The sequence below is a fragment of the Lotus japonicus genome, chromosome 2 (genome assembly GCF_012489685.1).
Source record: "Lotus japonicus ecotype B-129 chromosome 2, LjGifu_v1.2".
Classification (NCBI taxonomy): Eukaryota; Viridiplantae; Streptophyta; class Magnoliopsida; order Fabales; family Fabaceae; genus Lotus; species Lotus japonicus.
The window spans coordinates 50432341-50441993 of record NC_080042.1 but is presented as its reverse complement, the minus strand read 5'-3'; the positions used below and the strand labels follow the sequence as shown (position 1 = coordinate 50441993).

Below are 9653 nucleotides of genomic sequence, written 5' to 3'. Positions count from 1 at the left end.
CTTCCCCGATGAACATGCCCCTGCCGTCGACGACGACCTGAAGCCTCCCCTGCAGCGGCGATCCAGAACCCGCAGAGCGAGGAACTCGTCGTTGCTTCGCACTGCCGTCAGGTTCGCGAAATCCGAGCACCACAAAGGTGAGGGGAACGACATGGCGGCGGTGGCGGAGAAGGAGAAGAAGGAGTGGAGCGAAGAGGACGTTGAGGTTTGAAGAAGCAGATGACGAAGCATCCCGTGTGGAAACCTGGACAGTGGGAAGCGATGCAGCCTTCATTGTGCAACACAGGGTGGACAACATGATCTGGGAGAAGAGAAGCGACGATTCTGAAAGGAATTCTGGAAATCCAAGGCTGCTTGTGTGAAAAGAGTTGCAGAATTGAAGAAAGGGTTTCATAATGCAAAAGCTGCTTTCTAATGGTAAATGCACTTTTGATTTTTGTCAAATTCATTGCATGTTTGGTTATTTTGTCAACATTATTTTGTCAGTTCTAACTTTTTGACTCATCTACCTGCAACTGAAGGGAAAATCAGAGTTAGAGCTTGGAGCAGACATTGAAATATTTACAGGTCAACATTGGTTTTGGGTTGACAATGATTCATTAGCAACTTGGCATGAATCTGCCAGTCTAATGTAGTTTATGTTCTTTCATAGTTATAGTTTGTTGTCAGCATATGCTTTATCAATTCTTGATCTCTTGCCAAGCACCACATGGATCTTTAGAGAAATTGAAGTTTAACATGGTTTACAATGTGTGTCTTAACAATATCTGAACCTTTTTCTTTTTGCAGGTCATAAAGATTAGAGAAATTGTTGGCTTGAAGTTAAAAAGGAGAAGAAAAAAACTAGATTTTGTGGTAAGTATTTGTCCAATTTGTGGCTTGGTGTGTATTGTGGTATCATTGCATCATTTAGAATCTTTTGAACCTGATTCTTTCTTGTGCTCATTTTTGCTACTACCAGGTTGAGCAGAGCTGCATCAATTGTGGTGTTTGCATGGGCAAGTACTTCAGTGAGACATGTAAACTCAATGATGATGATGTAAGTGATTCATCTTGGTCGAATAGACAGGAAGATTGAGTTTCCTCTCCCTGATATCAAGACAAGGAGACGCATTTTCCAGGTAAGCATGTTTTGTGAAAACAGCACCACGGATGCTACTTTTGCTGATTCGCTGCTGTGATATCATAATGTGCATATTCTGCTTGATGGTATGACTAATGTTTTAATTCTTAAATTCAGATACACACATCAAGGATGACATTGGCTGATGATGTCAACTTAGAAGAATTTGTTATGACTAAAGATGAGTTCTCTGGAGCTGATATAAAGGTAATATGTACTGAAGCTGGTTTACTTGCTTTACGAGAACGCCGAATGAAGGTTAGAATTAGATTCTATATCTTATGTGCAATTATGACCAAACCAATGCCATCCAGTGAAAGTAATTGTGGTACTCTGTTGCTGTTTTGAATTATGAAATTAGTAATGTTAGCAAGCTCATTTTATGGTCCAAATCATATATTAAGCTAAGATAACAAAATGTAGCATAGATTGGTTGATGTTTGAATTTGAACTCTCAATTTTATAGAAACCAACTTTTTCAGAACCCTAGAAGAAAGTGGCAGGAAAAAAATTGGACAAGGGTTGAAATACTAGGAAGATCAAGGAAATGGAACTAAGATAAGATTTCACTTTAGATGCATCTCTTGGAATTTAGAGAGAGGAAAAGATAGAGAAGAATTTACCCCTTGGTCTCTACATTCACTTTAATTTTTATGCATACACACAGATTAGTGAACAATCAAAATCTTCTCTCTTTAAGTGGTATTGGCTACAAATATATGCTGTGTGTGTGTGTGTGTGTTAACAAGAGTTGTGGAATGTAATGCCATTCAAATACACCTTATATTTTAAAAAAGAAAAAAACAAAGTAAAAAAAGATATAATCCCCATCAGTGACAGACTGACAATAAATAAGCAAAAAGAGATCTCTTGGCTATTTCAATTTTCCCTTCCACCATGAAGAATAGAGCTCCTACTGTTTCCCTTGCATTCATAATTTTTGTTCGTGATCTTATTTTGCATTTCATTTGGTAACTTGAACATTCGTTAAGGTCTTATTTGTGCAATTCTCAATTTTCCAGGTTAAGGTCTTTTGCTAGTGTATTAGCAATTATTTATACTTCAGTGAGACATGTAAACTCAATGATGATGATGTAAGTGATTCATCTTGGAACAAAGGAATTTTGTGTTTGTGTGTGTGTGAGAGTATGTTCTCAATAACAATTAGTATTGTTTTCTTATTCAAGGTTGGAATATTTGAGTAATTTGGCTAGAATATCTGAATGTTGGTGATTTTATGCAATTTATTTTTCAATATAAACGTACTAAAATTTATGCACAGACCAGGAAAAAAAAATCAAAAAATCTGTAGCTATTTCGCAGAATATGACCAATTGTCACGGTTAAAACCGTGGCAATAGAGGCCACCTATTGCCACGGTTACGTAGTTAACCGTGACAATAGGTGGAATCTATTGTCACGGTTAAGTACGTAACCGTGGCAATAGATGGCCTCTATTGCCACGGTTAAGGACGTAACCGTGACAATAGAAGGAACCTATTGTCACGGTTACGATTTACTAACCGCGATAACAGGTGAGTCAATTGTCACGGTTCCGCCTATAACCGTGACAATTGAGCAATTGTCACTCCTTCTATCGTCACGGTTAAACCGTGACGAATGGGCGGTTTTAACCGAGACAAAAGGCCTTTTCTGTAGTAGTGGTCTGAGTCTCTCATTGATGCTCTAACCTAATTAGTCATTTATCGATGCCTCACATAGACAATCCTCTCAAGTCAAAGGATAGGCATAATTCCTTGCCAAACTAAACAATTGCTCCAGGCACTAAGCATGCAATTCAGACCAACAAACCCCAACCCTTCCTCTGAGATGCAACTAAATAACACAAGAAAGGGGGTTTGAATTGTGTACTTGAAAATTGCTTTTTAAAACATAGTGTTTTGAAAGGAATATTAGTTCTTGAAAACGTTTAGTAAAACTTTTCGTAAACCGTTTAGTGCAACGGAAATATAAGCAAGGTAAAGCAGACGGTCAGCACATAGAGATTTATACTGGTTCACCCTAAACGATTGGGCTACGTCCAGTACTTCGCCACCACCAAGATTTTCACTAGCAAGTTTCAAGGACTTCTCCAATACAAGTATTCTCAAGGACTTCTCGCACAAGTATTATCACACACTTCTCCCATAAGTATTATCACATACTTCTCCAAGTATTCTACATGACTTCTCCTATAAGTATTGTTTAGGACTTCTCCTACAATCTATTCAAGATCGTTTAACTCTACAAGGTTTCTCTTCGTACAAGAGTAAAGGTAGAGAAATTAAAGCACTGGAACTCTAAGTGTTTGGGTTCAGATTTGACTTTGGATCACTCAAGAGTTCTGGATCTAAGAGAGAAACGAATGAAGAGGTTTGACTCTTTTAAGGTATGAGGTTCTCTTTTTTAGTTTGCAGAAGTAGTGGCTTGGGTTTGACACTTAGGGAATTTTTTGCTTTGAGCTTTGAATGCTTTGAAGAATGTTGAATTGAATGTTTTGAGTTCTTGTGCTTGCAGCGTTAATTCTCTTGGTCTTCATTCTTCATGTGTGCCTTAAATACTTGCTTGCTAGTGTTGTAGCCGTTGTGAGACATGATCTAACCATTGTTCTAGTCGGTGAGAGATGAGATCCATCCGTTGATTCAAATGGCTTCGGTTGGTAACTTCATTGAATGCATGCTCAGAATCAAGTCTATCCTTTAGCCTAAAAGGTGATGTGCTTCAGCTAGTAGGTGGCAATAGACTTGGGCTACTTTTCAGACATGAGACAATTGCGAAATTTGATGTTGACAACTTGTCCTTTTCCCTTGTTGGTCAGCGTGCCTTTAGCAAAAGCAACATAGTCTTCACGTGATCTCTTTAGAATGAAATTCAATTGGTTGCAATCTGACTTTGTCTTTGGCGCCCAATATTTGTCTTCAAATTTCTGACTGATGAGTTAGCATTGGACGGTCAGAGTAAATGTGACTTGGATTAGTTTGCTTGCCAAACAGTCTTGTGAGATCTGACGTTTTTTCTTTTTGTGATTTTTGAACGTTGAAGCATTTCGTGCAAATTGAATTTCTCCTGAAATTCAAATGATTTAAGAAGCTTAGTTTACAATGGAAGTGCTTCTACAAAAATTGTTATGATCAAGATAAGATTTTAAAAACATTATGACGTGTTTGAACTTAACAATCTCTCCCTTTTTGATAATGACAATTTTTAATAAACATAATAGAGGGTAGTTGAAAACGGTTTCTAAAGAAAGCATAAACTCTCCCTGAGTTCAATATCGTTTGTAAAAAGAAAACATTTAAGTTCTGCTTAGCTTCCATTTCTTAGTTTTACCCCCCCTAAGTAAAACAATTGTTTGAATAAAACTTTAAGTTCTAAAAACTTAATGATCTCTCTATACTTTTTCTATGTTCTCCCCCTTTGGCATTATTAAAAAGCGTACATTAAGTTTACCAAAAGCGGTATCAGAGCCTGTACTATCATGTTAGGACACGCAATAATAGACTTAAAACATCGCAGCATAGCATATAAGAACATGTTAAACAGTGCAACAAAATGTATAGCAACATAAGTGCAATTGTTAAACAGACATAAGAAGCTTAAACTGTTTAAATAAGGATGGAGATAGAAATTGGCCATTAGCCAAAACGGTTAAGTAGTTGCTCAATATTGGAAGAGAGGTTCATGAAGAGTTGATTCATTTGATCTCTCTAGTTATCAAAGTCCTCTCTGCTGAAAAATTGATTTGCCATAGGTTGTTCTTGATTCATCGCATCATTATTTACTTCTTGATCTCCTTCTTCTTCACCATATGCAACGTTCTCAGTGGGGGTCTTGGACTGTTCATCTGCAGGTTCATTCTCTGGCGGAAGTTCAACAAAACATTCACCATCTTCATGAAGTGGTGATTTTCCCTTAATGATCTTGAACTTCTCAGGACATTGTATCGACTCAGGTATGCCGGTGGGCATGAGCATATACACCTAGTTGCCCAAGAGGACAGTCAGGGCAGTCAGTTGATTAAGCAAGCAGAACAGTGCAGTGCCCACATAGCCTTCAGTGGCGCACAGTTTCCATTCATCCCAATTAGGAACTCTGCTGGCTTGAAGAGTGTAGATATAACCCACATCAGATGGTTTTCTCCATGACACAGAAACTTGGTGATTTGGAGCTTTTTCATTGCGCTTGGTCTTTGAAACATACTTTGGAGGCTTTGGTCGTGCGTCTGCGTTTGATAGTAGAGGACACAAGCGTCTTGGGACGCCTCTTCCACACTTGTAAAAGGGAAAGAATGGTGTCAAACCTTGTCGACTTTGAAGAGCTTGATTCTAGAGTTGTCTGAAAGGGTTCCTTTTCAGAGGTTTGTGCAGTATGCACAGCCGGTGGTGTTTGTTGAATGAGGATTGTGGTGACTGGAGATGGTTGTGGCGAAGTAGGATTGATGTTGTTGTTGTTGTTGGTGATCATGTCATTATCACGTCTTTCCTCATCAGAGGATTCAATTGAACGGACATGGGTGAATTGAGGAGAGTTGTAACTAGTGAGTTCCACAACCTGTGGTTCAGTCATGTTGGCGTTTGAAGATTTTGGTCTGGAAGGTTCAGTGGTGTTTGGTGTTGGCGAAAGGTGAGTGTGGTGTGATGGTGTTTCATGGGCTTGTTGTTCAAAATTCTCATTGAATAAAGAATTCACAAAGTCTTGATGAGAAAATTCAGATGGTACCTCTTGATATGGTAGAGCAGATCCCAAAGTGTTGGCCAGCTTGGTATGAAACACAATGTCTTCATCACCTAGAGTCTCATCATGTTTGTCTGCTAGAATCTTTCTCTTTCTGTAACGAGGTTGGGTAGCCCCTTCAGCAGGTTCTTCTTCAAATTGCTTCCTTAAGCGTTTAAGCTTTAGGGGCTCTACAGGTTGGTTGCTGTGGAATCTTTGCCAGAGCAAGTTCTCGAAGCAACAGGATGAGACGAAGACGGAAATGGTACTCCACTCTTGGTGATTCGAATGGACCGTTCTTTGGTAGGGACCTTGGGTAGGTCTCTGGACTGTTCAGTCTCATCTTCAGGAAATGGTGTGATTCGTAGAGCTCTTGGAACAACCCTCTTGGAAGATTCCTTCACCACTTGATCAGACTGTTCTCTCAGTTTCTTCTTCTTGGCTTCTCCCAACGGTTCAAAAGCAGCAACCTTCTCCTTTCCCTTGACAGTTCTTTTCTTCTTGGCTAAAAACTCATCAGGAAATTCTGAGTCATCATAGGGGATGTTCATCTTGCTTACATCTCCCAGTTTGATAGGTGTTGGAAATATGACATCTTCATCCAACCTTTCATCCGACGCCAGAAACTCAGCAGTGATCCCCTTCTTCTCAAAGATCACAGTGAGTAAAGAACCAAGAGGGATAAACCCTTGGCTCTTTTCCAGGAACTTAATCAAGTAGTTCTAGATCAGATGAGCGGGGTTGATCTTCACCCGCTTGAAAATCTTATACAGTGCATACCTTGCATGTGCATTCACATGATTTCTGGCTCCGTCCTTTGGTAGAACCACCTTGCTGATCACAACATTGTTGAACTTGACTTCATCCTTGAGGTTGCTCACCTCAGGATTTTTCCAAATGCTCTTCCAGTCATCTAATCTTGAATTCCAGATGGGAGAGTAACGCTCACTTTCATCGAGTCTCACACTGAGAGCTTCTGCAACATCAGCCATCGTCACAGTGATGATCTTGTTATTTGCTTTTGACTTGATCGTCTCCCTGTTGACGATCATTGCACAGTCATAAAATTCTTTGACAAGAGGAACATAAACTTCACGTTGTGCCATCAAATACAGGGGTTCCCAGTCTTGATGAAGAAGGTCAGGAAGCCCAGCCATCTTCACGAAGGAGAACACCTTCATATCAAGAAATGCTGAGGACACAAGAGTGTTGTCACCTAGTTTCTCAGTTTTCACCACACCAATTCTTCAAGTTGAACAAATTGTTGTTGCTGGATCCTTTCAGCTCTACATTGAAGGATCTCCATCTCTTGTGCAGTGTATGATGCCTTGTTGCCCTACTTGTTTGATGCCTGTTGGTCAATTCGCAAGTGTACGAATACCTCCGGGTTTTAAAATATCGAACCACGGGGATTGTGAGTGAGAATTGTTGATTTAAGTCTAAAGTTTGCAAGTTCTTAAAGCAGTAAAATTCAGAAATTGGTTTTGGTTGATTGTGACAAACGTTTTGCAAAAGAGCAATGTTGAAAATGATGTAAATAACAATGATGGAAAATTGCCTTGGGTTTTTGATCATCTAATCCATTTTAGTCCACCTATCCTATGCATGTGATATCTTGATTTATCTCTTGTTGTTATAGCCTATGTACTTACTAGTTGATTCATCACAAAAGTAATTCTCTCAAACTGAAAGATAAGCCCAATTCCTTGTGTACTTAAACATTCATAAGAGGTAAAAAAGCATGTATGTTCAGGCCAACAAAACCCTACCCTCACTCTATTCCTAGAAGCAAGTATAGAAGGATCTATTCCAATTCATGTCCCTAAATCATAACAAATTTCCATTCAATTATAATCTAGCCTATAGCAAAGGTGCACCAAAGCTAAGCATGCAATAAGGAATTGAAATACAAGATTAAATCAAGACTCATGCATAGAGATAGGAATTAACAAACTAAAATTTCATAGAATCTCTTAACCCAAAGCAAAAAGTAAACTAGCCACTCATGGCTAGTGAATTCATAAAGGAAATGTAAAGAAAACCTGAGAAGAAATACAAGTTGGTAGCCTCCCTTGGCCCCAAAGTTCTCCTCAGCTCTCAAACTTGATCAAAAATGAGTAAAATGTCCAAATGTATGTAAGAAATTGGCCTAAGCCTTATTTATAGGCAAAATGAACGAAACTGGGCGCTCAGGCGCCAATTTAGAGCGCCTGAGCGCCAATTGCATGTTGAAAAACATGCTCTCTGACCCTATTGGCGCCTAGGCGCCCATTCCCAGCGCCTAGGCGCTCAAGCTCGCCTGAAAATGACTTTTTGGCTTCTGAAACTCCTCTTTTCAATCCTCTTTATGTTCTTCATCAATTCCATGCTTCTTGGCCTTCTTTCTCCTTCAGTTTCTGCTCTCCAAACCTAACCAACAAGACAAGGAAGATTCTAGAAGCTCCAAGAGCTCATTAGCACAAGAAGTCCTTCATAAAACACGACAAAACCATGCAAGTCCTAAACCTTACTTAAAATGCAAGAAAACTACCTATAAATCTACTAAATTACCAAAACGAAATAAAAACTACAGAAAATAATAAAAATGCATGAGAATGCATGAAACACTACATGAGACTCAACAAAAAGACTCAAAACAACCAAAGAAATGACCCTAAAAACACTACTAAAATAGGGTCATCACACCACTATACTCAACGGCAGCTCGTCCTCGAGCGTAAATAACACTCGCTTGCCCTCAAGCGCACGAAATGCTCCCACACAAGTGCTCTCAACAAGGAATACTTCACAAAAACAGGGGGACAAAGTAATCACAGCTAGTTCCAAGAGAAAGACCCAACAACCTACTTCATGCATCTTTTGAAAAGAGAAGAGTGTAGAGTCCGTTCATGAGAAGCATTTAGATCTACAAATCCTAGGATGAGATGTTCATTTAGTGCACTGAGCACACAAGCAAGTTCATAGGTCCTGAATGTCATTCACTCAATAGCAACAAAGATCAAACATGCAAATATTCAAAGAGACTTCCATAAGGGTTGAAACATTGGCTAGGTAAAACATGATGGTGGTTGGTCCCTAAAAGAAAAACTAGGCTTTCAAGCACATTGAGTGTGGTCCTCTGCTAATAACCCCGAAGCTTACAACACCCTTTTCTTTTTACACAAGTCTCTTGCACCCCCTTTCCAAACTCTTCTTTTCTTTTTCCAACTCCAACTTTTATTTAGGAGTTCTTTTTTCTTTCTCTTTTTTTTTACTGTTTTTTTTTCTTTGTGGGGCAAGAGACTATTTCTCATTTTTCCAGCTCCATAAAACACAACAAGGACCATCACTCCCCTAATATTCCAACCAAACATCCATCCCAACTTTTGGCTACAAAAAGATTCTCCACTTAAGCTCAAATGGGGCAACTAAAGGTAATGTTCAACCACAAACTCAGAATCTCAAGAAATCCTATAAGTCTCAAGAATAAAACAGAAATCACTAAGCATGCTATGAGTGAAATTAACGCAGAACCAAGAATTGCAAATGAGTCAGGATCCTCCAGAGAATTTTTATGGTAAAGGGTCAAAGATAGACCCTTAATGGACTCACCTCGACTCCTTTCTCAAGAGACACTCGGAAGACCGAAGTCTCCTCCTCTCTTCCCCAACATGCAATCACTCATCCCCAAAACAACAACAAGTATTCACAAAAGCATTTTCAAAAAACAGCACAAGTAGGGAAGCAAATCTATAGCTAAAAGCATGTGAGTATAGGGAAGTAAAGACCCAAAAATAAAAACAAAACCAGCTAAAACAATGCATGAACAAAAGAAAAC

The 9653-nt window shown here is 39.1% G+C and overlaps 1 long non-coding RNA gene across 1 annotated transcript; it reads left to right on the top strand.

Moving 5' to 3' along the window:
- The first annotated feature begins 512 nt into the window (after nucleotides 1-512).
- LOC130735440 (uncharacterized) lies at nucleotides 513-2301 on the top strand. Its single transcript, XR_009018453.1, has 5 exons — nucleotides 513-567; nucleotides 790-855; nucleotides 962-1121; nucleotides 1241-1381; nucleotides 2146-2301. It is a non-coding gene; the product is annotated as an uncharacterized LOC130735440 (long non-coding RNA).
- The last annotated feature ends 7352 nt before the right edge of the window (nucleotides 2302-9653 follow it).